Source organism: Lissotriton helveticus, chromosome 4_1 (genome assembly GCF_964261635.1).
Source record: "Lissotriton helveticus chromosome 4_1, aLisHel1.1, whole genome shotgun sequence".
NCBI lineage: Eukaryota > Metazoa > Chordata > Amphibia > Caudata > Salamandridae > Lissotriton > Lissotriton helveticus.
Genome location: NC_136063.1, coordinates 1,761,526,528 through 1,761,554,223, shown reverse-complemented (window position 1 = coordinate 1,761,554,223; position 27,696 = coordinate 1,761,526,528).

Genomic DNA, 27,696 nt, shown 5'->3' with positions numbered 1-27,696 from the left:
TCAGACCTTAACCCTTACTTTCCATCCTGTCTCTTTCCTTCTTTTGCTCCTTCACTCTTTTCTCTTCCCTTACTCTCCTTACTCCACTTCACTAACTCCTTCTCTCACTCCCTCTGTTCTCTTACTTCTACACTCCCTTTCCCTCATTCTTTCTCTGTTAGCCTCATTCTCTCTGACCCCTTAGTCTGTCACTCCTCTTCTATAACTCTCACTCGCTATAACACAGCCACACTCCCTCACTTATGTTTCTTTCCTCCCTCACTCAGTCCTCTACTCTCACTTTTTCTTTCACTTTCTCTGTCTCTTCACTCCCTTACTCACCTTGTCTCACACTCACTTGCCTTTATCGAGTCTGTATCTCCTCTCTTTCCTCAACATCACTGCTATTTTCTTACCCTTCCACACCCCCGTTCCTTTACTACATTTTCTTCACTTATCCTCATTCCCCATGTTCACTCTCCTTCTCCTCACTCACCTCCCACACTCACCTTCTTTCAGTCCCCCTATTTCACTTCCCTTCCCCTCTCGTCCCTTTCTTTGCTTTCTCACTCATTTTCTTTTCCTCTCTCACTGCACTCTACTTCAGTTACTCCTTTTGAATTTTTGAAGAATACAGCTCTTTTTCGAGAATTGGAGATAGATTCTCAACAAAAACAAAAACAGGGAATGTGAAACTGCTCAACAGGAGCAAAAAAAAAAGAGTCAACATTAGGGTTGGGGACGGCAGCGGTGGTTTTCTCTTGTTCGGACAATGTTCATAATACTTTGTTCACCGTAACAAAGTAGTTCATCACAGTCTTACCATTTGATTGTGATGCCATCAAAAACAGGCTGAATATTTAGAATCAGCTGTTCAGGTCGCCCCCTCACCGATGATGCAGTTGGTCCTCCAGTCGAAGTTGAAGCACCATCCCTTGGAGCATCTCGTGCCAGAGCCCTGACACTCTCCCGGGCATAGTTCTGGGGGTGCCTCCTCTGAACGTGCCAAATCATGGTTGAATTTCCAAAACTGTATTTCCTTGTTGGGTGTCTTCGTAAAAGGACAGTATGGCAAATTCTGCACTCCACCTTTGGAGCATTCACCTTTTTTTTATCAGCTGGTATTGTGAAAAACTTCCAAATGAAGTGCTCTTTTACCATGGGCTGAGGAGCCTCTTCCTGTATGAAGTCATCCGAGTCCTCACTGCTACTGGTGGGTCTAGCAGCCATTATAATCCCAAAAATGTTGGGCAGAAAAAAACAGGTCTTGCAGTCACAAATGTGAAAGAGGAAGTGAAGGAAATGGGTGGGGTTTTCATTTTTTGTAAAAAAAAACTGTTAGCAACCAATGAAAAGTGTTATTTTAAGGTCACATGACTTGACACGCTTACACTGCGCGCACCGGAGCGCTTCCGGGGGCGCTTACGCAGCACGAACGTGGGCGCTTCCTTTTTGCTAGCTTTACGAAAATGCAAAATCATTTCCATTCTGAAAATCAAAAATACTGCTTTTATAAGTCTGGTACTAAATGTCTTGCATTATTATTTAGTTTTCATACATATTTTTTTTTACAAATGCAGAAATGGCGCTCTCGCTGCGCTCTCGGGTGAGCTTACCAGTGCGCGCACCCTGAGCGCTCCAAGACAAGACGAGTGAGTGCGTATGTAGTAACTGGTATTGGTGTGTCAATGGTTTCTGGAATGGTAGTCTGTATTTAACACTGGATGTATCAAAGGTTAGATTAGAGTGTGAGGAGGTGTATCGTATTATCACATGAATGATGTCATCAGTGATGTCATCAGTGATGTAATTTGAGATGTCATCAGTGATGTCATCAGTGATGTCATTTGAGATGTCATCAGTGATGTCAACAGTGATGTCATTTGAGATGTCATCAGTGATGTCATGAATGATGTCACTGACCATGTCATGAATGATGTAATATGTGACATCATCAGCAGTAGATTGCGAGCGCGCGAGTTATAGTGAGTCCAACTAACTATAACGTGGGAATTTCAAGGGTTTTGTATGAGTAAAATGTTCAGCTAACTATAACTGGTGTGAAACCTATGGTTTTTTCGGTGAATTTCAAAGGTTTTTAAAATGCCAATTCCTAACTATAACAAATGTGAAACCTATGGTTTTTTCAGTGAATATATATATATATAGCAGAACCTATTGTGGGTGCAAATCGGCAAGAAGAATACCACAAGTCCCATGATGCACAGCAATGAAATCGCGCTACAAAGCGGAACTACTAAAGAGTTAAATTGATGAGACTGTGAGTGAGCCGGAAATATACTGCAAACAGCCATCACACCCAGAGGAAGGAGCGGACAGCTTTGAAGCGCGTTGGTGGAAGGTTGGAAAAAGACGGATGAAATGCTACCTTCAAGCAGAAAATAAAGGATGTTTACATACCTGCTGCTGTCGTGTGCTTCTTTGCTGCAGGGCACCTTGGACTACAAAATTTACACGATGGCCTCGGTCGTGAAAGGAGCACCACCTGGCAAGTGAGGAGGGAGCCACAGGAGTAAGGGGCCGTCACAGCAGGAACAACTCCACGCCGAAAGGACGGCACAGCAGTGCATTGATTAATGAAGGGCAGCAAATCATACCGGGGCGCACTGAAGTGCCTCATGACGCAGTGAATTCACTAATCACTGTGTACCTTGTAATGCATGGCGAAGTAGCAGAACCTATTGTGGGTGCAAATCGGCAAGAAGAATACCACAAGTCCCATGATGCACAGCAATGAAATCGCGCTACAAAGCGGAACTACTAAAGAGTTAAATTGATGAGACTGTGAGTGAGCCGGAAATATACTGCAAACAGCCATCACACCCAGAGGAAGGAGCGGACAGCTTTGAAACGCGTTGGTGGAAGGTTGGAAAAAGACGGATGAAATGCTACCTTCAAGCAGAAAATAAAGGATGTTTACATACCTGCTGCTGTCGTGTGCTTCTTTGCCGCAGGGCACCTTGGACTACAATATATATATCTATATATATATATATATATATCTTCAATGAAGAACAGACACAGCCAGCTCCAATTCGTAACCAGAGCGTCCGAAGCACCACAGCACAAACAGGGTCCAACACTCGTTTTTCAGGTAGGTTTATTTATTTTTCTTTCAACACCATTGTGCAGACAAAAGAGGACGGTCGATGCGTTTCGGCGGTTGCCTTCGACTGGACCATAGAGTCCTGCAGTCCAAACAGTCCATTTAAAGTGCAAGGTGCTTAATGTCCCTTCTTTATTACCATTAAAAACAGACTAGACTGTTAACCCTTCTAATCACTTATTTTTCAGTGGCAATTTTAGACTTTCATTTATGTACACAGTTTTATGAGCAAAGAAACATATAGGTAAAGTACCCTATGTTTGAAGATGGCAAGTTAAAACCTCTTTTAAACAGCATTCCTCCCTTCATGGCTTCTCAGTAAAAATGTAAATTTCCACGGTATCATAAAAATAGGAAAAGTAGATATGTGGTACAATGTATTCCTAATTACTATATCAAACAGTTTCAATAGTTCATAGTGAGCATCAAGCGATTAATTATTCATGGCAGAATTGGGGAAGGTAAAGGTGAAGAGTAGATGGATTGAGGAGAGAGAGAAAACATTTCTCTGTCAGGTCAGTCAATCAATTATACTCTGAATAAAGAGCCAAGTGTAATGTGCAAATTATCATATGTAAACATGTTATGTGCAAATAGCATTAATGTGCAAAAACGCATTCCTATCCTTGACCTTTCACATATCCCTCCTCAACTAAATCTTCCCCATCAACCCATGTACATTGAACAGCCGGGAGGTATAACATGGCCCACTATCTGTTATATAATCAAGCTAAAGTAGACTTACACTAACAGTCATATTGAGCAACAAAATAAAACCCCCGTATTCAACTATTCTATATATCCTGCCCTAACACTATGTCATTGGGTGTGACCATCTATATAGTACTCATGTGGTCATTATCCTTGTTGTTCAGTTAAATAGGACTTTTAATCACTTTTCCTCTTAAACCTTAGATTGTTTTCATCTCTCATCCAGTTTGACCAACAACATTTACACATGTTATCCAAAGATGTAATTATTCTACAAATGTACATGCAGTTCTGCGTCCAGATTATGTCCAAAAGGATTCTCTGTTCCCAGTGCCAAGATGAACCTTGATTCTGCTCTTCTAAGTTCTAAGGTTCTATCTCCTCCTCTTTCATGCTGTTTGACCAGTTTTGCACCAAAGAATTTAAGTTCTTGGTTGTTACTACAATGTTTCTCCCGGAAATGTTTGGCCATTGGGTAAGAGAGATCCTGATTCTTGATCGCCCTAAGGTGTTGTAATATGCGTAGCTTCAATTTGTTTATTGTACTGCATACGTATAGTTTTTGGCATGGACATTGTAGGACATATACTACAAATTTGGATTCACACCTTATGTGATCAGTGATTTTTTCTATGGTTCCATTTTGTAGTTGATATGAGAGTGTATTCTTGCCATGCTCACAGGCTTTGCATTTAGAGCATTTCCAGAAGCCAGGTGTTGTAAGCCAGGGTTTGTTGCCTTTCTCGTTCTGTGGATTGATAGCGGATAGGTGACTTTGTGTGAGGATATCTCCCAGAGAAGCTGTCTTTCTGTAAGTTATTTGGGGAGTTGGTGGAAGTTTTTTTTTCAAAGAATCATCTAACATCAGGATTTTCCAATTTTTCTTTATTATTTTTTTAAGACTTTGGTGTTCTACGTTAAAATCCATGATGATGCGAGTTGTTTCTTCATTTTCCACCTTCTCCATTGATTCCAATAGTGTGGATCGTGGTCTTTCCTGAATTTTTGTCTTAGCTTGTTCAACGACCTCCATAGGATATCCCCTTGCCAGAAATCTGAGACCAGTGTCTTCAATAGTTTCTTCTATATCCTTTGGTTCTGAGCAGTTTCTTTTTACGCGGAGCATCTCTCCATACGGGATGCTCCATTTTAGATGGTCCGGATGTCCGCTACTAGCATGAAGAACACTGTTGGTGGCAGTGGGTTTCCTATGTATTTTTGTGCAGAATCCTTGGTTTTTGACAAATACTTTCACATCTAAGTAGAACACTCTGGTTTTGCTGCAGGATGATGTGAATGTTAAGTTCAAGTCATTGTGGTCTAGATCCTCTAAAAATTCTGATAGATGGTTTTGATCTCCTTCCCACAAGACAAACAAGTCATCAATGTATGTATATATATATATATATATATATATATATATACTAGCTTACCCGTCACACGTTTCTGCAATCTCAGAAGAAAGGAAATTCAAGGAAACTTGTAATGATAACATTCAATTTACGTTTTTTATTGAAACTTATTCATTTTAATATGGAAAACATTTCAAAGTGTTGTTTTAATTCTATTTATTTATTCAAGTGCTTGTGGATACACAATATTTTTTGTTTTTCCGTCTGGTGCGTACACAAATAAATCAGGTTTTCCGACGTGTGAGTTGGCCACATACAGTTGTCCATGTGAGAAGCACAGATTCTCCAAATCTAGTCCACACACTTGCAGCGATTGTCCTTGTGCTTTGTTGATGGTCATTGCAAAAGTGAGTCGCACCGGAAACTGTAATTGTTTATCAGTATTCTAAAGATTATGAGGGCCCTGAGGGGCGATATTAAAAAAAATGTATCCCAGAAACCTTCGCAGGACTGTACTCAACAACGTCCCAAAGTTTCCTGGTGAAAGGAGGAATGCTGTTTTAATTCTATTTATTTATTTGAGTGCTTGTGGATACATGATTTTTTGTTTTACCGTCTTGTGCGTATATCAGTAATCGAAAGATTATGAGGGCCCTGGGGGCCGATATTTAAAAAAATGTTATTCCAGAACACTTCACGGGAGTGTACTCAACAACTTCCCAAAGTTTCATGGCGATCGGATGAATGGTGTTTTAATTCTATTTATTTATTCGAGTGATTGTGGATACATGATTTGTTGTTGTTCCCTCTGGTGCGCATAACAGTATTCGAAAGATTATGAGGGCCCTGGGGGGCCGATATTTAAAAAATATTTATGCCAGAAACATTCGCGGGAGTGTACTCAACAACTTCCCAAAGTTTTATGGCGATCGGATGAATGGTGTAGTAATGCATCAAGGACAAACAGACATACATTTGTTTTTATATATATAGATTCACTGAAAAAAACATAGGTTTCAGCCACGTTATAGTTAGGAATTAGCATTTAAAAAAAACATAGAAATTCACTGAAAAAAACATGGGTTTCATATATGTTATAGTTAGCTGGATATTTGACTCATACAAAACCATTGAAATTCCCCCGTTATAGTTAGTTCAGCTAACTATAACTCGCGCGACCGCAATGCACTGCTGATGACGTCACATATTACATCACTCATGACATGGTCAGTGACGTCACTCATGACATCATTCATGACATCTCCAATGACATCACTGGCGCTTTTTCAGAGGGGGAACCAATTCCCCTTGCATACTGGCGGTCCCTGGGGGCCAACTAGTCCACATTTCTTTTATTAATTCATTTTATTTCAAAATATAAAAATGAAATTCTATATAATTCCTTTTTCATTATTTTTTTTTGATAATCGTACTGGACGCATACGATGATCGCACCATACATTGTACGGTAAATCGTCCTCTACGTGTACTCGCACATACGTTACGAATATGCTTTCACGTTACGCGTCGCATCAACGCTTCTGTGTGATGTCATGTCTGTACGTGCACACGCCAAACTTTCTAATTGTTCAAAAACATATATTTATGTTTTTAATGTACATATTAAAGTTTTAATAAGCGTATATTACTTTTAAAAGCAATTACGCAAATCGCAGTGGTACGTCGTATGTACTCGCATCGTAAGAGCTCCGTAAGCGCACCGTGAGCGTACGCAAAGCCATGTGACTTTAAAAGAAGAGATTTGATTGGTTCATAACACTTCCTATTCCAACTGTTGAAAGACCCCACCCATTTTAATCATTCTTCTTTGACTTTCTCAGGAGAACCATCTCTTCTGTGAAGCTCCAGTCATTTAAGAAACCTACTCCAACATCCCTCAACTTCGGGAATATTTTCAGAGGAGGAGTTTGTTGCAGAGCAGCTTCAGGAAAAGAGGAAAGAGGCTGTTATATGGAAATTTTTCACCTTTCCAGAATGCCAAAAGAAGGTGAATGCGCCGAAAGTCACATGCAAAATCTGTCACACTACGCTGTCCAGAAGCAACGGAAACAAGAAATATTCATTTGGAACAGCGTGCATGGTCCGCCATGTTAAAAATCTGCATCCTCGCAATTATGCGAGAGCTTGCGCAGAAAGGCTGCGGTATAACCCTCCACCTGCTGTTCCCAGCACTTCTACTGCACCACCACCACAAGCAAGCAGTCCATACCCGGACATCAGACCTGATTTTGCAGATTTAATTATAAAAGGCAAATTTTGCAATGAGATGTTATGTTACGGAGAGCAGTCTATTGACTTGATCATCCAAAGGAAACGTGAGCACCGTTGCTCACGTCGTTAATTGTTTTTGTTTATTTGTTCCAGTTTAACAGTTTTTTGGTTGCAGTTTCTTTTTCTTCATTCAAAGAAAGTTCAAAAAATCACAAAAAAAATACAAAACCAAAAAGACAAAAAAAAATGTTCTTTTCAGAACTATCTTCACTGGTAAAAAAAAGCTATATTTCTACGATAGTGTGTAAAACTTTGTCTGAATGAAAGTATAGTGCATAAATGAATGAATGAATACATTAAGAAACAATCAATCAATCAAAGCATTTGTATAGCGCGCTACTCACCCGGAGGGTCTCAAGGCGCTTGGGGTAGGGAGGTCCGCTACTGCTCGAACAGCCAGGTCTTGAGTTGCTTCCTGAAGGCGAGGTGGTCCTGGGTCAGGCGGAGGTGGGTGGGGAGGGAGTTCCACGTCTTGGCGGCCAGGTAGGAGAAGGATCTTCCTCCCGTTGTGGCTCTTCGGATGCGGGGGACTGCGGCGAGGGCGTGGCTGGTCGATCGAAGCTGGCGGGTGGGAGTGTAGAAGTTCAGGCGGTCGTTGAGGTATCTTGGGCCTTGGTTGTGGAGAGCTTTGTGTGCGTGGGTGAGGAGTCGGAACGTGATTCTCTTGCTGACGGGGAGCCAGTGCAGGTTCCTCAGGTGTGCCGAGATGTGGCTGTGCCGGGGGATGTCCAGGATGAGTTGTGCTGACGCGTTTTGAATGCGCTGGAGTCTTTTCTGGAGTTTTGCAGTGGTTCCGGAGTAGAGGGAGTTGCCGTAGTCCAGCCGGCTGGTGACTAGGGCCTGGGTGACCGTCTTCCTGGTTTCGGTGGGGATCCACCGGTAGATCTTACATAGCATGCGTAGGATGTTGAAGCATGACGAGGAGACGTCGTTGACTTGTCTGGTCATGGAGAGGGAGGAGTCCAGGATGAAGCCCAGGTTGCGTGCGTGGTCTGTTAGTTTGGGTGCGCTGCCCAGGGCAAGGGGCCACCAGGAGTCGTCCCAGGCGGAGGGCAACAATCCCAGGATGAGGTCTTCCATCTTATCTGAGTTCAGTTTCAGGCGGCTGTTCGTCATCCAATCGGCTACGTCTTTCATCCCTTCGTGTAGGTTGGTTCTGGCGGTGGCGGGGTCGTTGGTGAGGGAGAGGATCAGCTGGGTGTCATCGGCGTAGGAGATGATGTTGAGGTTGTGTTGGCGTGTGATGGCCGCGAGGGGGCTCATGTAGATGTTGAACAGCGTGGGGCTGAGTGATGATCCTTGTGGTACGCCGCAGATGACTTCGGTGGCTTCTGATCTAAACGGGGGGAGGTGGACTCTCTGTGTCCTTCCGGTGAGGAATAAGGTGATCCATTCCAGGGCCTTCTTCTGGATTCCGATGTTGCTGAGGCGCTGTACTAGGGTGCGGTGGCAGACCGTGTCGAACGCCGCAGAGAGGTCCAGGGGGATGAGGGCCGCTGATTCCCCGTTGTCGAGCAGGGTTCGGATGTCGTCGGTGGCTGCGATGAGGGCGGTCTCGGTACTGTGGTTGGCCCGGAAGACGGACTGCGAGTGGTCGAGGGATCCATTTGTCTTGAGGAAGGCGGCCAGCTGTCTGTTGACGGTCTTCTCGATGACTTCGGCAGGAAACGGGAGGAGCGAGATGGGGTGGTAGTTTTAGAGGTCGGTGGGGTCTGCTGATGGTTTCTTCAGTACGGCGTGCTTCCAGCTCTCTGGGAAGGTTGCGGTGTCGAAGGAGTCATTGATGATATCCTGTAGATGGGGTGCGATGACGGATGCGGCCTTGTTGAAGACGTGGTGAGGGCAGGGGTCGGTTGGTGATCCGGAGTGGATGGAGTTCATCGTGCGGATGGTGTCTTTGGTGTTGATCGGGGTCCAGGCGCGGAGGGTGGTGGTGGGGGGCGTTGGTGCGGTCATAGGGTACGTCGGCTGTGTGCTGAAGCTGTTGTGTATGTCTGCGATCTTGCTGTGGAAGAACGAGGCGAGCGAGTTGCAGAGGTCTTGCGATGGGGTGATGTCGTTGTTTCCGGCGCTGGGGTTGGAGAGCTCTTTGACGATGTTGAAGAGTTCCTTGCTGTTGTGGGCGTTGTTGTCCAGTCGTTCCTTGAATGCAGTTTTCTTGGTGGCGTGGATCAGTTGGTGGTGTTCTCGAGTGGCGAGCTTGAGGGTGGTCATGTTGTCTGGTGTCGGGTCTCTGCACCAGGCTTTCTCGAGGGCTCGGCAGTTCTTCTTGGAGCTCTTGAGTTCGTTGGTGAACCAGGATGCTTTCTTGCTGCCGGGTCTGCTGGGAGGGGTCTTCAGTGGAGCGAGGTCGTCTGCACAGTTGCTGATCCACCTCTTGAGGTTATTGGCGGCTTGGTTGGGGTTTGCTGAGCTGGCGGGAGGGTTCTGGCTCAGGGATGCGGCAAGCTGGTCGGCTGTGATCTTGTTCCAGCTTCTGCGGGGGACCTGTTGCTGGTGGTGGTGGAGCGTGGTCCTTCTGAAGCTGAAGTGGACGCAGCTGTGGTCTGTCCAGTGGAGTCCGGTGGCGTGGCTGAAGGAGATGTCCTTGCTGGAGGAGAAGACGGGTCTAGCGTGTGGCCGGCGTAGTGGGTGGGGGTGGTCACCAGTTGCTTGAGTCCGAGGTTGGCGAGGTTGTCCAGCAGGGTGGTGGTGTTGCAGTCGTTGTTGTTCTCCAGGTGGAAGTTGAGGTCCCCAAGGAGGATGTAGTCAGCGGAGGGGAGGGCGTGTGGGCTGATGAAGTCGGCGATGTCTTCGCTGAATTGTGAGCGTGGTCCCGGGGGTCTGTAGATGAGGGTGCCTCTGAGGCTTGTCTTGGGGTCGGTGTGGATCTGGAAGTGCAGGTGTTCGGCGGCTGTGAGGGTGTCGTTGGAGTTGGTCGTGAGGCGGATGGTGTTCTTGTGGACGATGGCGATGCCTCCTCCCGTCTGGTTGGCGCGGTCCCTCCGGGTGATCTTGTATCCGTCCGGGATAGCGATGGCGATGTCTGGTGCTGAGGAGGCGTTCATCCAGGTTTCCGTGAGGAAGGCGACGTCTGGAGCTGTGCTGTCGAGGAGGTTCCAGAGTTCTACGGAGTGTCTGTGGACGGAGCGGGTGTTCAGCAGGATGCATTTCAGGTGGTTGCTGCTGGTGCTCGTCTTGGCGGGTGCGGTGCAGGTCCGGGAGCAGGAGAACTTGCAGGATTGGCAGGTGAAGGGTCCGTGGGTGCGTCCTGGGGTGGCTCGGTGGCAGCCAGGGGTCCGGCCGGTGTTGAGAGCGTTGAGGATGGCGTGGTCGTAAGTCCAGCGGGTGGGCTGGCCTCTTCGGGGGCCAGGGGGTCTGGCGCTGGGCGCGGTCCAGGCACGGACGGGCGCAGGCGGGCTTACCTTTGGCGCGCCTTCGGCACACCATTGGTGTGCCCGCTGTGCGCAGACGCTGCACGTGCGCGTGGACTCCGCCATAAATGGCGTAGTGGGGGGGTGGAGCGAGGGAGGAGCAGCTGGGAGGCGTTACCAGTACGAAAAAAACAGCAAGCAGGCACAGGGACAGTCAGAGAACCAGGGCCAACCAAGACAGGGGCAGTCTTGAGTTCGGCAGCGGCGGCAGCAGCGGGAGGAGAGCGGGCACACTCGGGTGGCCACGTAGCAGGAGGAGAGACTGGGCCGACCAGGTCAGGTCAGGTCACAGCTCCTGGCCTCGTGAGCTTCTCCTTAAGTACCTAAGTGGGAGGGAGGAGCAGCTGGGAGGCGGGAGCGGGGTGGCGAGTGGGGGGGAGCGTGCGGGGATGCCGGAGGGAGCGGGGGTGGGGCCGCGGGGAGCAGCTGCAGGGAGCAAGGTGGGGCAGGCAACAACGAGGGACAGAGGGATAACTAAAGGGCACACATGAGAACGAGAACGGCAGCAAAGAAAGTACAGTTACCAATACGAAAAAAACGGCAAGCAGGCACAGGGACAGTCAGGGAACCGGGGCCAACCAAGACAGGGGCAGTCTTGAGCTCGGCAGCGGCGGCAGCAGCGGGAGGAGAGCGGGCACACTCGGGGTGGCCACGTGGCAGGAGGAGCGACCGGGCCGACCAGGTCAGGTCAGGTCACAGCTCCTGGCCCCGTGAGCCACTCCTTAAGTACCTAAGTGGGAGGGAGGAGCAGCTGGGAGGCAGGAGCGGGGTGGCGAGTGGGGGGGAGCGTGCGGGGATGCCGGAGGCAGCGGGGGTGGGGCCACGGGGAGCAGCTGCAGGGAGCGAGGTGGGGCAGGCAACAACGAGGGACAGAGGGATAACTAAAGGTTAACCATGAGAACGAGAACGGCAGCAAAGAAAGTACAGTTACCAATACGAAAAACACAGCAAGCAGGCCCAGGGACAGTCAGGGAACCGGGGCCAACCAAGACAGGGGCAGTCTTGAGCTCGGCAGCGGCGGCAGCAGCGGGAGGAGAGCGGGCACACTCGGGGTGGCCACGCGGCAGGAGGAGCGACCGGGCCGACCAGGTCAGGTCAGGTACAGTGAAAGTGAAAGTGCAGAACTATAAGGAAGTGCTGCAGCATACATCTATACGGTGTTTACCTATAGTATACTGTACTACCTCGGAAGCACTTGAATGTAACATATGCATATAAATATGTTACAAATCTATGCTTCAATTTGCACTGCTGGTGGAACTGCCTGGGTGAATTGCTATGTGTTAGGAGCGGATTTACAATCCCCTTGTGCCTCTTTTACACATCTGTTGCGTTACTTTTTTGATGCAGCGGTGGTGCAAAAGATGTGCCATGGTGTGTGGTGTTTACAATGAGATGCATATGGAAGGTGCATCACATTGTAAAGCCCTGCACCAGAAGGAGGCTTTCCAACGTACAGGGGAGGGTGGAGGTGTTCTGATGCAGGAACGCCTCCTAAAAGTGACTGAATGAAATCTATAAGATTTAATTCACTCACTTTTAGGCTTTTACTGTATCAATAACCTTGCATCTGTTGAAACAGGTGTAAGGATTGGCACAGCATTCTAAGCATAGGGCCCCAAAAGCATTGCTGGAGCTACGTTGTGCTTGCAACGCAAGTCAAACAATGCACTACCTACACACCACAAATGCATCCAATATCTGTACCGTTTTTGCCCCATAATACACCACATTGTAAATACAGTGCATCCATTGTGGTGATGTCACAGTGCACAATAACTGGCATATCTCTGGGGATGTACCATTTATTTTACATCTACTGATTACTGTTTGAATGTAGTGAATGGATTACTACACACTGATCAATGAGTCACTTCAAAAGTATAACAGGAATGACAGAGTGTTTGGTGGAAGTGTAAGAATAAAGACTGGGGAATTAACATAGAAAAGGTAAATATGCAGGTGCATTGAACAGTGCATGCATAGTGTATAGGAGTTTGAAGCAGTCCATGCTCTAAGGTCCACTTTCACCATGAGTACTTAGGTACTAGCTGAATGATTACAATTCTGCAAGGAGAGTGTGTGGCTCAATGTATAGCAGTTTGAATTTTACAACAGTGTATAGAAAAGCACATACTGCTGTATGGTTCACTACAATACTAAAACAGTGGTGTGAAAGTGTTTTGTGAAAGTGTAATGATAAAGATTAGGCAATTGAACGTATAAAAGGCAAGTTTGCTGGTGTATAAAACAGTGAATGCATAGTCTATAGCGATTTCAACCAGTCTATGCCCAATTGCCTACTTTGGTGCATGACTACTTGGAAACTGACTGAATGTTTACACTTCTACAAAGAGATTGTCTAGCTGAATATATAGAACCTTCACTTTTACAGCAGTATATATATATAAGAACATACTAATGTATAGCTCACTACAATACTAAAATAGTAGTAGTAAAATGTTTGGAGGAAGTTTCAGGCTACAGACTGTTCAATTCAAAGTTTAAAAGCCAAGTTTCCAGATATTTAGAAAAGTGCATTTATTATGTATAGATCTTTGAAGCAGTCCATGCCCTTAGGCCTACTATGCTGCATGACTACTTGGATAGTGGCAGAATGATTACACTTCTCCAAGGAGAGTGTAGCGTTGAATGTATAACAGCTACACTTTTTGTACAGTGTATAGACAAGCATATATTGCTATATGAGAAAAAGAGAAAGAGAAAAGGTCTCATTAGAACCAACCAACACATAAACACATAGATATCTGTAAAATATATTTTTTTAATTGATTTTTTTCTTTCTTAGGTATGCTTACTGGACGACTTCTAGACTTTGCAACGTGGCTGAAACCTATGGTTTTTTCAGTGAATTTCAAAGGTTTTGTAAATGATAATTATTAAATGTATTAATTATTATATTTCTTTCTTTTTATTCTAATGTCTTACATTTTTATTAAAAATATTTATATTTCATATTCTTAATGTAAAATAATAACACAAATACATTACATTTCTTTTTTATTAATTAAAATTTTTTTGCACTGAAATTAAATTCTATATAATTCCTTTTTAATTTATTTTTTGGGTAATCGCACCGTACGCGTACGGTGATCGCACCATACTTTGTCCGGTAAATAGTCCTCTGCGGGTATCCGTGCATACGCGCAGGCGGCAAAAGTTTCTAATTGTTCAAAGACATATATTTATGTATTTAATGTACATATTAAGGGAAGACATTATCTGGGATAATCATGAAACAAGTTTTTTTTAACTTTTAATAGGCGTATATTACTTTTAAAAGCAATTGCGCAAATTGCGGCTGTACGTCGTACGTACTCGCATCGTAAGAGCACCGCAAGCGCACGGTGAGCGAACGCAAAGCCATGTGACTTTCAAAGAAGAGATTTGATTGGTTAACACATCCTATTCCAACTGTTGAAAGACCCCTCCCATTTTAATCATTCTTCTTTGACTTTCTCAGGAGAAGCATATCTTCTGTGGAGCTCCAGTCAATTTAGAAACAACCTTCACCATGGCTGCATTTCTGGAATCATATTCTGACCACTCTTCAGAGGAAGAATTTATTGGGAGCAACCTCTACCAAAACAAAAAGAAGCTGTAATTTAGAAGTTCTTTACCTTCCCTGAAGGTGAAAAAAAAGTCAACGCCCCAAAAGTCACTTGCAAGATATATGACATAACTCTTTCCAACTGGTAGTAACCCTGGATGTTGTCTCACTTTATACTCAAATCCCACAAGAACAAGTTCTGGAGACATTTACGGTGTTCTTGGAGACTAGGGAGAGACCAATGAGAGTTCCAACGGAATTCATCGTAGGGCTGGCAAGCTTTGCTCTACAAAAAAACTATTTTTCTTTTGACTCTGAGTTTTTTTATCAAACAAAGGGAGTAGGAATGGGGTGCCCTTTTGCACCGGAATTGGCGGTTATGTTTATGGGACTTTCAGCAACTGCATATCTAGTTATATGCGCTACATTGATGATGTGTTCCTCATTTGGACTGGGGGCATGAAGAACTCAAGAAATGTGTTGATTGGCTGGATTCTAGAACTAATGATATCAAGTTCACTTGTACGGCCTCCAATAAATCCATTACATTCTTGGACGTCAAACTAGAACCAAAGGAAGGGGGCCTAAGTACCACCTTATTTAGAAAGCCGACAGATAGAAACAAAGCCTTACACTTCACCAGCAACCACCCCCACAGCCTGAGACAGAACCTCCCGTTCGGACACTTTCTTAGGATTCGCCGAAATTGTTCAAATAAAGATGAATATTTTGATCATGCTAATCAATTAAAAGATCACCTTATTCAGAGAGGCTACCCTAAAAAATTGTTAAAAAACTCCCTTAAAAGAGCGTGGTGGACACCACGAGAGACGCTGCTGCAGAGAAAGGTGAAATCGGATTTAAAAAGATTAGTCTGTGTGATTACTTTTTGCCCAGCAGTTAACCAACACAAAAAACTGATAATGTCCAACTGGCACTTGCTTAAAGATCTCCATGAGGATTTTTCAACACCCCCATTGTTTGCCTACAAAAAAGACAAAAGTGTGGCCAATCACATAGTGAGGGCAGCCCTTCCTATTGAAAAAGCCCCCACATTAAGGAGCTTATTTGGACTACCCCCTACCAGAGGGCACCACAAGTGTGGGACATGCACATGCTGTGAAACAACATTGGAGGAGTCGGTTATTTCTTTTAACAACATTCATTGGAAGCACGATGTGTTCACCAACTGTAAAACCCGCAACGTGGTGTATGCAATTGTCTGCCCATGCCCCAAGGTTTATATTGGAAAGACCTCACAAGAAATTAGACAACGGATTACGCAGCATAAATCTAGGATTCGGCGAGGGATTAAGAATGCTCCACTAGTTAACCATTGGGTTAGTCAAAAGCACGAACATACTGACATAAAATGGACAGTTCTGTCCAAAATCGAAAAAGATCCACGAGGAGGAGATCTGGAGGCAATGCTGAGCCAGCGCGAAGCGCTATCAATAATGAAATTCAATACTGCTTTCAGCGGGCTAAACGAAATCTCTGAGATATATAAACCAGGCAGTTAGAGTGATCCATCGTTTGCCTCATCCCCTGCTGACTACACGATCAGGATCGTGCCCTTTGCAAACTACACAACCCAGCATTTCTTGGATGCTGCACGCATAGGTCTCTAGCATCAAGGAAGTATCCACTCCCCGCTGCAAACTACATCACCCAGCATCCCCGCGGGGGCGTGTCCTCGTGGTTTAAGCATTCAGGAAGTAACTACTCGCTGACACACTACTCTTGAGTGAGCCAGGGAGACACATTGAGTCGACCCGCCAGAAGTACCTCAACGGCACGCCAAGGTATGTTTGGTCCCCGCTTGCCATCGAGGCACATGGAAATCCTTCTCGACTTTACGTGACAACGCCCCTCTCGTTTCCTTGCTTTTTCAGGGGTCGCGGTCGTGCCACCGTTTGGTCGGAAAATTGGAGCATGAGGCTTTGAAATCTAACACAACGGGTAAGGTCATCAGCTTGAATGGGATTGAATGCGTTAAATGAGTGAGAGCCATGACTAAATGAAGCATGTCGGCACTCTTTTCTTTCCTTTCCTTAGCCCCTGCTCACCTATCCTGCTGGGAATACAACACAGTATTAGTAGGATCTTCGTTTGAAGACTATAAGCTATGCCTGCCTGCCATGATGTAGTACAGGGGAAATCTCGTAGCACAGGTTGTAGTCCTAAAGCCTTGTTTTTATCTATTTTTTCAGTTGCATTATTGGTCCTGAGGAGAACCCCGGCAATCGCGGGGTTCGAAACACGTCGACCCATCCGGTCTCGGGTCATTGGATTAACATCGTCCTTGTGGACATGTGTGAAGTTAAATAAGGGATTTTTTCACTGCCTATTTTTCATTTTCTAAAAAAGACTTTGACAGCGCCAGACTGTGCCTTGGATTCTGTCTCTAAAATACTTGTCTAAAAAGTCCTATTGACACCGAGACCTATCAGTGTTTGTTTGTTGGTTTGAATGATTTGATGTGCGATTGGATTGGCCAAGAGTGTCTGTAATGTAAATATTGTTCTTGAGTGAGTTTATCTTGTTGTATATATTGTGTATATAAATGTTTTTTTGTATTCCCATGTACCAAACCAGTTGGTTCTCATAAAAATTATAAGAATTCTGAGAAAAGAATTATTAAAACTCATTGGTTGCAATTCATAAAGCAGGTGTTTTTGTTATATTCACAACCACTATTCGTTCTTTGTTGCCATTTCATTTAGGCTCTCAGCACTGGCAATTGTTTTTGTTTTTGAAAATTCTAGGTTGACTCAGCCTTGCTGAGTTTTGAGTCAAGGGCCTTTGTGTTTTTTGATAACTCTGTCCAGGGGCGGCCCCACAAAAAAAATTCATTCGGGACAGCAAGCATGGTGCGCCATGTGAAGAATCTGTACCCTAATAATTATGCAAGGGCTTGCACCCAAACACTGCAGGACAACCCTCCACCTACTGCTCCAACTACTTCAACTGCACCACCATCTCAAGCAACCAGTCCGCACCCAAATATTCAACCTGATTTTGCGGATCTCACCATACATTGCAAATTTTGCAATGAATTGTTGTGTTATGGTGAGCAATCAATTGATCTTATTAACCGGAGAAAATGGGAGCATCGTTGTCCATGAGTTTAATTTTTTTTTCTTTAATTGTTTTGTTCATGTTGAACACTTTTTGGGTTGCAGTTTAGCTTTTTTTCTTTAAAAAAAAGAAAAAAAAGAAAACTTGTTTATAAAAAACAAAAAAATTACAAAACTAAAAAGACAAAAAAACAGTTATTTTCAGAATTACCTCCACTTGTCAAAGAAAGAGCTATATTTCTATGATAGTATGTAAAAATGTATCTGAATGAATGTGTAGTGCATAAATGAATGAATGTACATTAGTAGTGTATGGTGAATGTCAAAGTGCACAACTATAAGGAAGTGCTATAGCATACATTTCTAAGGTGTTTACCTATAGTATACTGTAGTACTTCCGAAGCACTTGAATGTAACATATGCACATAAATATGTCACAAGTTTATGCTTCAATTTGCACTGCTAGTGAAAATGCAAGGGTGAATTTATATGTGTTAAGGGTGGATTTACAACCTCCTTGTGCCTCTTTTACACCGCCATTGCATCACTTTTCTGATGCAGCGGTGGTGCAAAAGATGCGTCATGGTGTGTGGTATTTACAATGTGATGCATCTGGGAGATGCGTCACTTTATAAATTCCTGTATCAGAAAGAGACATTCCTACATGGAGTGGGGTGGGGGGGCGTTCGGGTACAGGTACAGGAACACCTCCTAAAAGTGGCTGAGTGAAATCTACAAGATTTCTCTTTGTCCCTTTTGGAGTCATGCTGCATCAAAACCCTGCACCTGCTTGAAGCAGGCATAAGGATTGACACAGCATGTTGAGCATAGGGCCCCCAGAGTATCATTGGAGATGCGTTGCACTTGCAACCCAACTCAAGCAATGCGCCACCTTCACGGTACAGATACATCACATATCTGTGCCATTTTTGCCCCATTGTGCACCACATTGTAAATACGGCGCATCCATAGTGGTGTTGTCACAGTGCACAATAACTGCCATATTCCTGGGGAAGTGCCAGTTTTTGTACATCTGCCCATTAGTGTTTGAATGTAGTAAATGGATTACTACACACTAATGAATGACTCACTACAAAACTAAAACAACAGTGACAGAGTGTTTAGAGGATCTGTAAGAATACAGACTAGGGAATTGAAGGTATTAAAGAGAAGTTTCAGGTACACAGAAGAGTGTATGCATAGTCTATACAAGGTTAAAGCAGTCCATGGTAATTTTAATTACCTACTTTGCAGCATGATTACTTGGGTACTGACTGGATAATTACAGTTCTGCAAGGGGAGTGTATGACTGAATTTAAAACACCTTCATTTTTAGTACAGTGCATAGATAACGACATTCTGCTGAAAAGCTCAGTACAATACGGAATCAGCAATCACAGAGACTTTGCTGGAAGTGAAAGGATATATACTGGGAAATAGAAGCTATAAAAGACAAGTTTGCCAGTGCATAGAAGAGTGTTTGAAGCAGTCCATGCCCTAAGGCCCACTTTGCACCAGGAGTACTTGGGTACTAGCTGAATGATTACAATTCTGCAACAGTCTCTCAAACCATTATTATTATATAATAATACATTTATTCTTGTAACATCTCATAATTTAATAGAGCTTCTAAAATAATTTCATCAGGTATTTCATTTTCTTCATTATCAATTTCAAAAGTCATATGATCAAACTTGATGTCCTCTAATGCTTCCACAAAATCAGCATCCAAGGTTTCATCTAAAAAATCACAGCTGATATCTGCAGCACTAATATTTTCATCTTCATTCTCACTGCCCATGAAAAGTATATTTAGCTCTTCTATGAGAGTGTTAATAATTTCGAAACCGTCTTCTATATTGTTCTGTTCTTCTTCCATAGTGAATTTTTAATGTTGTAGATCCTTGTACAAAAACATAAACACCTCATTTTATCATTTTTCCTATTACATAATACAAAACTAGCTTTAACAACTATTTTGCCCTTTAAAAAATATTATGCAAATACCATTCTCAACTACTTTATAAGATTATATACATAAAATTACTTGTATGAATTTTTAGTTATAACATTTTCTTACATTTTCTAACCAGTCACTCCTTATCACTATAGGAAAAAACTAAGGCTATTATAATAAAATGCAGTACTAAAAAACTACAATATGTTTATTCACCTTACCAGTGCCAAAGTAGTAGATGTGTTGTAGTAAAATGTAAAGAATACAGGTACACTCAGCATATATATTTTAATTTCGTCAAATATGTTTAAAGGATACAAACCATCTTTACACACTTATCTACTCCATCTACGTTCTGTTACTTCAGCTCTGTAGAAGTGCATCCCATCGATCATTTTTAACAGTTACATATACTTACCTTCAAAATAATAAATAAAAAATATATGTATATTATAAAATTAGCATCTGTAGAAGACAAAGTTAAATACGGTTACAATATATCTTTTACAACATAAAATAATTTGTAAAGCATTTTATTTGCCTTTTTTGCTGTTGTCAGAATATATTGAATTTCACTAGAAACAGTGAGTTCAATAGTACTTATCACATATCAGTGGGCAAAAAACCCCAAACAAAAATCTCAATAAAAATCTAAAAAATAGAAATAAAACATATGTTAAATGTTTTTTTCTAAAACCAATTTCTTATGTAACTATGAGGTATGTCAAAAAATCTTAAAATAACAAAACACTATCATTAATTTTCATACACTGTAGATAATTTTACTTACAAATATATGCTGAAAAAATATACAACAAAAAGTCCTTATGTGCAGATACTTTCCCTCATGGCCAAATAGTATGTGTGAAATTCTTAGCTTGAAAGTTGTTCAATAATATTCCTGAGCGTCTGCCTCCCAGCCTTCTGATCCAAAACCACTGACATAATTTGCACCGTCCCCCGGTGCTCATCCCTCAGCCTGGCGCTATTCAACATCTGGCCAACCTCACACAAGTTGCCCGCCATCAAAACCTCAACATCATCTCTTACGCCGACGATACCCAGCTCATCCTCTTCCTCACCAAGGAGCCACATACCACAAAAACCAACCTCCACAACGCAATTAAGGACGTCACAAACTGCATAAAGAGCAGCTCTCTAAACCTGAACTCACACAACATGGACGTACTCATTCTCAGACCCACCCCCTCAGCCTCGGATGACTCCTGCTGGCCAACTACACTGTGAACAGTACCAACACCTACTGACCATGCACACCTACAGTTCATCCTCAACTCCTCCCTCTCCATGTGTAAGCAAGTCTACATCATCTCCTCATACTGCTATAATACCCTCCACATGCTCCGCAACATTTACAACTGGATCCTAACCAAAAGAAGAAGAACAGTAACACAGGCCCTCATCAGCAGTAGACTACACTGTGGTAACACACTCTACACAGGAATTTCAGCGAAACACCTACAACGACTACAACAAATCGAAAACACCTCCAGCTGACTAATCTTCAATGTCCCCTGCTGCAGCCACATCAGCCACGACCTGATACACCTACACTGCCTCAACATCAACAAGAGGATCACCTTCAAGCTCCTCACCCTCACTTACAAAATACTCTACAACATCAGACTAATCTAACTTAACAGCAGTAATCCTGAAAGGCCAAATGTTGTTCTTAAAATTTTGGCTTTAAAAAAATTAGGTAAGAATTTGGTAACTCTTTAGGCAAACATTGCTTAAAAACTAATTGACTATCATTACAATGTATCCATCCTTTCAGACATTTTAAATAAACAGTGTAATGACCAGATGTTGTAGAAGGTCCATCATGAAAAATAATTGCAACAGCTACAAAAGTTCTTCCTGATATTGATGGTTGAGTAGCTACACAATTTTAAATAAAAGTTTCCAATTTTCTTCCATCAGCTTTACAACGTTGCAGAATTACAATTACATGCTGTCCATATATTTGTATAAATAATGTTGATGACATTTCTGATTTACATTGGCTACACTCCATGTTTTGACTTGCTCCTCTAACTAGATTGTTAAAAGACACTGATTCACAGTCTGGTAAAGTCAAATATATGAATCTTTCAGTGTCTATGTTAGTGATACATGTAAACAAACAATTTTTTACATTCATGTTGCCATTTATAAGAAAGGCCAAAAAGTTTTCAATATCTATACCTTCATCTTCCAATACACCAAGCATAAACATTAAAAATTCCTGAAAATCTTGCTGAATACTCTGCGTAAATTGAGTAGAACGAGAACATTTGTCCAAAACATTTTGAATATCAGAAAGACTTTGTATTTTACTTTTATCACTACTACATTTCTCATAAACAGAATACAACAATGAACAGAATCTTTCGTCCCGATTTTCAACAATTTGCTGTTGCAAACTTCCAAGAAAAAAAACAACATTAACAACTACATTAGCATAGCAGTTGACACCACAACTATTTTCAAACTGATAACCAACATTCTCTTCAACACTGGCCTTTTTCTTTTTGCTTATTGCTTTTTGCTCATTGGAAACCTTTTTTGCCTTTCTTATAAATGGCAACATGACTGTAAAAATTGTTTGTTTACATGTAGCACTAACATAGACACTGAAAGATTCATATATTTGACTTTACCAGACTGTATGCACAACTTAATGTTGTATTTTTTATTTCTCTACAGTTTCACTACAGATATTCTCAAATCTTCTTATTCTACTTATCACACGCTTTTCAAATACTGGATATTGACCTAAATTGGGTGCATATTCTCTTCTTAACCTAATATACACTTTCACACAATTTGCATCTGCACTAACCTTTGTCCCATCAAAATCAATGAAGTACAATCCAGATAAAGTTCCCACTCGAGACAAAGTAACATATGCCGTACCCTTTTTAAACAAGGTACTTCCAATATTTACTAAAGCACTATCATACTTAAACCTTGAGATTTATGAATGGTCACCGCATATGCCAAAGAAATAGGAACCTGTTTTCTGTGTACATACAAATCTTTTACAAGCAAAAACCGAGCTGAACAATGACTAAATTGTTGTACTTCAGCAATTTAATCAAATTTGAATTTCAAAAATTCAATCCCATCTCTATTTACATAATTAACAAAATCAACAATTTTACCCATTGCTCCATTTACTAAACCTTTTTCCACAGTCAAATTACATCGTAAAATTACCCTACAGTTTACACATGCATACAAATTATTTTCCAAACCAGCAGTTTTACTTATCGATTTCTCTAAAGAATCCAATTTCCTCTTCAACTTTTCAGTCAAAATAATAGTGATTCCTTCATGTTCTATTTTATCTATAGCTTTTAATTTAATAATTTCTTCATTTTCCAACTTTAACATTTCTTCATTGAATATAGAACATTCACGCAGTGTTGCCATTAAGCAGATAACAGATTTGTTTTCTGCAATTCTCAAATATCTTTTCTCAGGAACAATATTTTCATTTGGAAACACATTGGGAAGTAATCGTCTCTGTAAAGCTTGTTTGCCATGTTCTGTCACTTTTCCAATTCTTATTTCTAGAAGAATATTTCCATAATCTGCATCATTTGCCTGACGCATATTTGTCAAAAGTTCCTTATAGTCAAAAAATGACCAAATGTTAACATTTCCAATACTCCCCAAAGACTTTCTGGTATCTTCATGTGCCAATGTTTTAAACACTGCTTGTCCTTTTACAGGAGGAAGTTGTAGTAGATCTCCAAAAACTATGACGTGTTTTCCTCCAAATAATACGTCATACTCTGTTTTAAGAATTTGCTGCATTCTTAAATGCACAAAGGCAAGCATTAAGTTTGATACCATGCTTACCTCATCAATAATGAGAAGTTTCATTTTCTTGGACTCTTGAAACTTCACAACAAGCTTCTCCAGATAGCGTGTGGTATTCCAATTTGTTTTTATGCTCTACTGGTGCATTAATAAACAATGTAAAGTAATTCCTTTAATATTGTGTGCCGCCAACCCAGTTGGAGCAGTGACAACACAAGACAAATGCGACTCAGTTGTTTGGTGTAGATAACTTGAAATTACTTTAATTAAAAAACGTTTTCCTGTTCCAGCTTCTCCACTCACGTACATTCGGATAGGTTGAAACGATGAGCAAGAGCACCCTTTCTTTTCATGAAGTAATCCATGGTTAATCTGTTCCCTCACTTGTTCATATATTTGTCTATACTGTCTTAAGAACTGTCTCTAGCAATCTCAGCTGCAATTGTAGCTTCTTGCTCAATTTCGTCATTCAAAATTTTTACATAATTAGCAAAAACAGGACATTCTATAGTATCTTTACTTGCGTTGAAGGAATCTTCATAGCTCTCAAAATCTCCAAGAAATTCCAATTCTGAATGCCATGGCTTGCAAAAGAGCTAAATAGTAAAATTCCCTTTTGTCAGGTGTTTCGCAACTCAGTTTACGATGATCAATCAAATGTCCTTTTCTTTGTTTCACCAAACATCCTTCAGAACCAATCACGGCATACATACCATTATTGATGTTTTCTGTAATATTCTGTTTAAAAATATAGTTTTGAAGCACTTCATAGAGACAAATGTTCTCAAGATGATGACTTCTATTTGGATAATATGTATCCAACATATTTGGTTTCACAATATCTGTACTTTCCGGCTCTTTTTCAGCTAAATATTCAATTTCTTGTACAGATTTAAGTACTCGGTTTCGTGTTGCAGCAAGACCTAGACTCACCCAAATGATTCTTCTAGGTTTGGAGTATAGACTTGCAGATGATAAGCGATCCGAGCATTCATATGCTCCAATTTCTCGATGAGATAACATCTTCAAACTCTAAGTATATAATTTCTTACTTAGACTCTTCTCGTGGGAAATCACTTTCCACATTTCCTTCAATTCCGTCTTTTCTGTTTTTGTTATGTACGATATTACATATTGAGCAACAGCAATGGAATTGTCCGTAACATATTGAATATCCATATTAGCATTCCACATGGACAAAATGATTGGGTTATAGTCATTTATGTATTTTGATTCTTCATTTCTTCTGAAGTTGTAGGTATTTTTTGTAGACTTTCTTGTGACAGTATGTCTCAAAGATGACATAAAACTGTTCACTCATCCTTTCGATATTACAGGACGTGGAAATCCGAAACGACAATTGGTGTAGAATTTGTCCTTAGATTTGTACTTTCGACGACAGTATTTCCCACAGCGATGGCTTTGGAATCGTAAGACTTGTTGTCTTAAGTCCTTATCTTGTGTACTTTTGGGTATATCACATGTAGCATATTCTTTAATAAAAGACAACACAGTATCATCTGAATCTGTTCCAAATTTGGGAGCATCTTTGATCCATATTAGCATATGTATGTGAGGAGCACCTCTTGCTTGATACTCCTTTCTCAAAAAAAAGTCCAGAACCTCTCCAAGAGGAGGATTTTTTATTGGTGATAAAAGACATCATAGCTTCAAATCTATGATTGAAATACCTGCATACAGTAACTAGATCCAAAGAGCACAATTCTCCAGGTGTCTTGTATTCAATATTTAGTATATTTGGATTTTCCTCTTGATGAAATTGAAGTAAATCATCCCAAGCATATTCAGCACAGCTTAGAGTAGGAGTTCCCAAGTTCCTCAGCATACATTTAAGTTCTCCATGACAATGGTACCAGTACTCATTAGTACCACGCTGACATGCCATAAATTAATTAGCTGAGATTCCAAAACATTATCTTCTGGTGTACTTTATCCATAAATTCCTTTGCCGAAACATTTTGCAGATGTACACCTGTATTCAATATATGGTGTACTGCATAAGAAATCCAGACAAATCACTCTCAACAAAAGATGAAACAAATACAGAATACATTGTCGAAATCTTGGATCTTCTGCATACAATCTTAATGTAGATTATGTAGAGTGAAAAAAGTATGACTCATTTTGCAAATATATTTACAATTTGCTGCATTCATTTTTTGCCAAAATTACATCCAAAAATGAGACACAATAGAACAAGAAAGAAGCCCAAGGGGCTTGTAAATCTGCCCAAGAGTGTATGCAGCAGTCTATGTATACTGACTTGAGAATTCTTAGGAGGGAGGTATGATGAGAGAGGGAGGATTAAGAAGTCAGAGAAGGGAGTATTAAAAGAAGGGGGACAATTAGGTGACAGAGGACACAATGAGGACAGAGAGGGACTAAGAGGACTGAAGGGACTATGAGAACAAGCAGCACTATGAAGAAAGACAAGTGAAAATAAAGAAAGAGGGAACATTATCAGAAGAGAGGGGACAGTATAAGCAGAGAGAGGTAGACTGTGGAGAGAGACTGCGGAGATTATGGAAAAAGGGTCAAGTTTAATTCCTTCATTTACACAGCCGCTCAGTGTGATTCTAGACAAAAAATGTAAAAAAATACATTTTACCAAAACACATTTACCACACTAAAAACGTTTAAATGACTGTACACATTCCATATATATGACCACTACATTTCAGTGGACAACCCTGACTCATTTTGCAAATACAATTCCAATTTGCTGCAGTCATTTTTTGCCAAAATTACATCCAAAAATGAGACACAATTGAACAAGAAAAAGTCCCAAGGGGCTTGTAAATCTGCCCAAGAGTTATGCAGCAGTCTATGTATACTGACTGGGGAATTGTTAAGAGGGAGGAATGATGAGAGAGGGAGGATTAAGAAGTCCGAGGAGGGAGTATAAAAAGAAGGGGGACTATTAGGAGACAGAGGAGACAATGAGGACTGAGAGGGACTAGGGGAACAGAAGGGACTATGAGAACAAGCAGCACTATGAAGAAAGACAAGTGAAAATAAAGAAAGAGGGTAAATATCAGAAGAGAGGGGACAGTATAAGCAGAGAGAGGTAGATTGTGAGGAGAGACTGCGGAGATTATGGAAAAAGGTGCAAGTATAATTCCTTAAGGTGACCGCTCAGCTCTCCACAGGGCTTGGTCGCCCCACTCACTGCTGCCGCTCCTGCCTGCCTTTGCCGCCTCCTGCCTGCAGATTCCTTCGCTCGCTGCCCGCTGCTCCTGGGAATTTCCCGCTGCTCCTGGGAATTTCCCGCTGCTTCTTGGAATTTCCCGCTGCTGCCTCCCTGCGGCCCTGCCCCCCTGTGATTCCATTCGCCGCCCCGCTCCCGCCACCCAGCTGCTCCTCCCTCCCGGCTCCTTACTTAAGGGGACCGTAGGGGACCACAGAGTGTGACCGCTCAGCCCTCCACAGGGCTTGGTCGCCCCACTCACTGCTGCCGCTCCTGCCTGCCTTTGCCGCCTCCTGCCTGCAGATTCCTTCGCTCGCTGCCCGCTGCTCCTGGGAATTTCCCGCTGCTGCTGGGAATTTCCCGCTGCCCGCTGCTTCTTGGAATTTCCCACTGCTGCCTCCCTGCGGCCCCGCCCCCCTGTGATTCCATTCGCCGCCCCACTCCCGCCACCCAGCTGCTCCTCCCTCCCGGCTCCTTACTTATGACGCCCCCAGAGCGACCGCGCAGCGGACGCGCACAGCGGGAGCGCGGATTGAGCGCCGAAGGTGCGCCAAAGGTAAGCCCGTCTGCGCCCGTCCGCGCCTGGGCCGCGCCCAGCGCCAGGACCCCTGGCCCTCCCCGCCGAGGAAAGACGACCTGACTGACCTACGACGCCGCCACTCTCAACGCACTCAATGCCGGCCGGACCCACGCCTGCTGCCGAGCCACCCCGAGACGCACCCACGGACCCTTCACCTGCTGCACCTGCAAGTTCACCTGCCTCCGAACCTGCCCTGCACCCGCCAAGACAAACACCAGCAGCAACCACCTCAAGTGCATCCTGATCAACACCCGCTCCGTCCACAGATACGCCGTGGAACTCTGGAACCTCCTCGACGCTACATCACCGGACGTCGCCTTCCTCACGGAAACCTGGATGAACGCCTCCTCTGTACCCGACATCGCCATCGCCATCCCGGACGGGTACAAGATCATCAGGAGGGACCGCATCAACCAGACCGGAGGTGGAATCGCCATCGTCCACAGGAACACCATCCGCATCACGACCGACGCCAACGACTCCTTCGCCGCATCTCCACTTCCAGATTCACACTGACCCTAAGACGACCCTCAGAGGCACCCTTGTCTACAGACCCCCGGGACCACGCACACAATTCAGCGAAGACATCACAGAC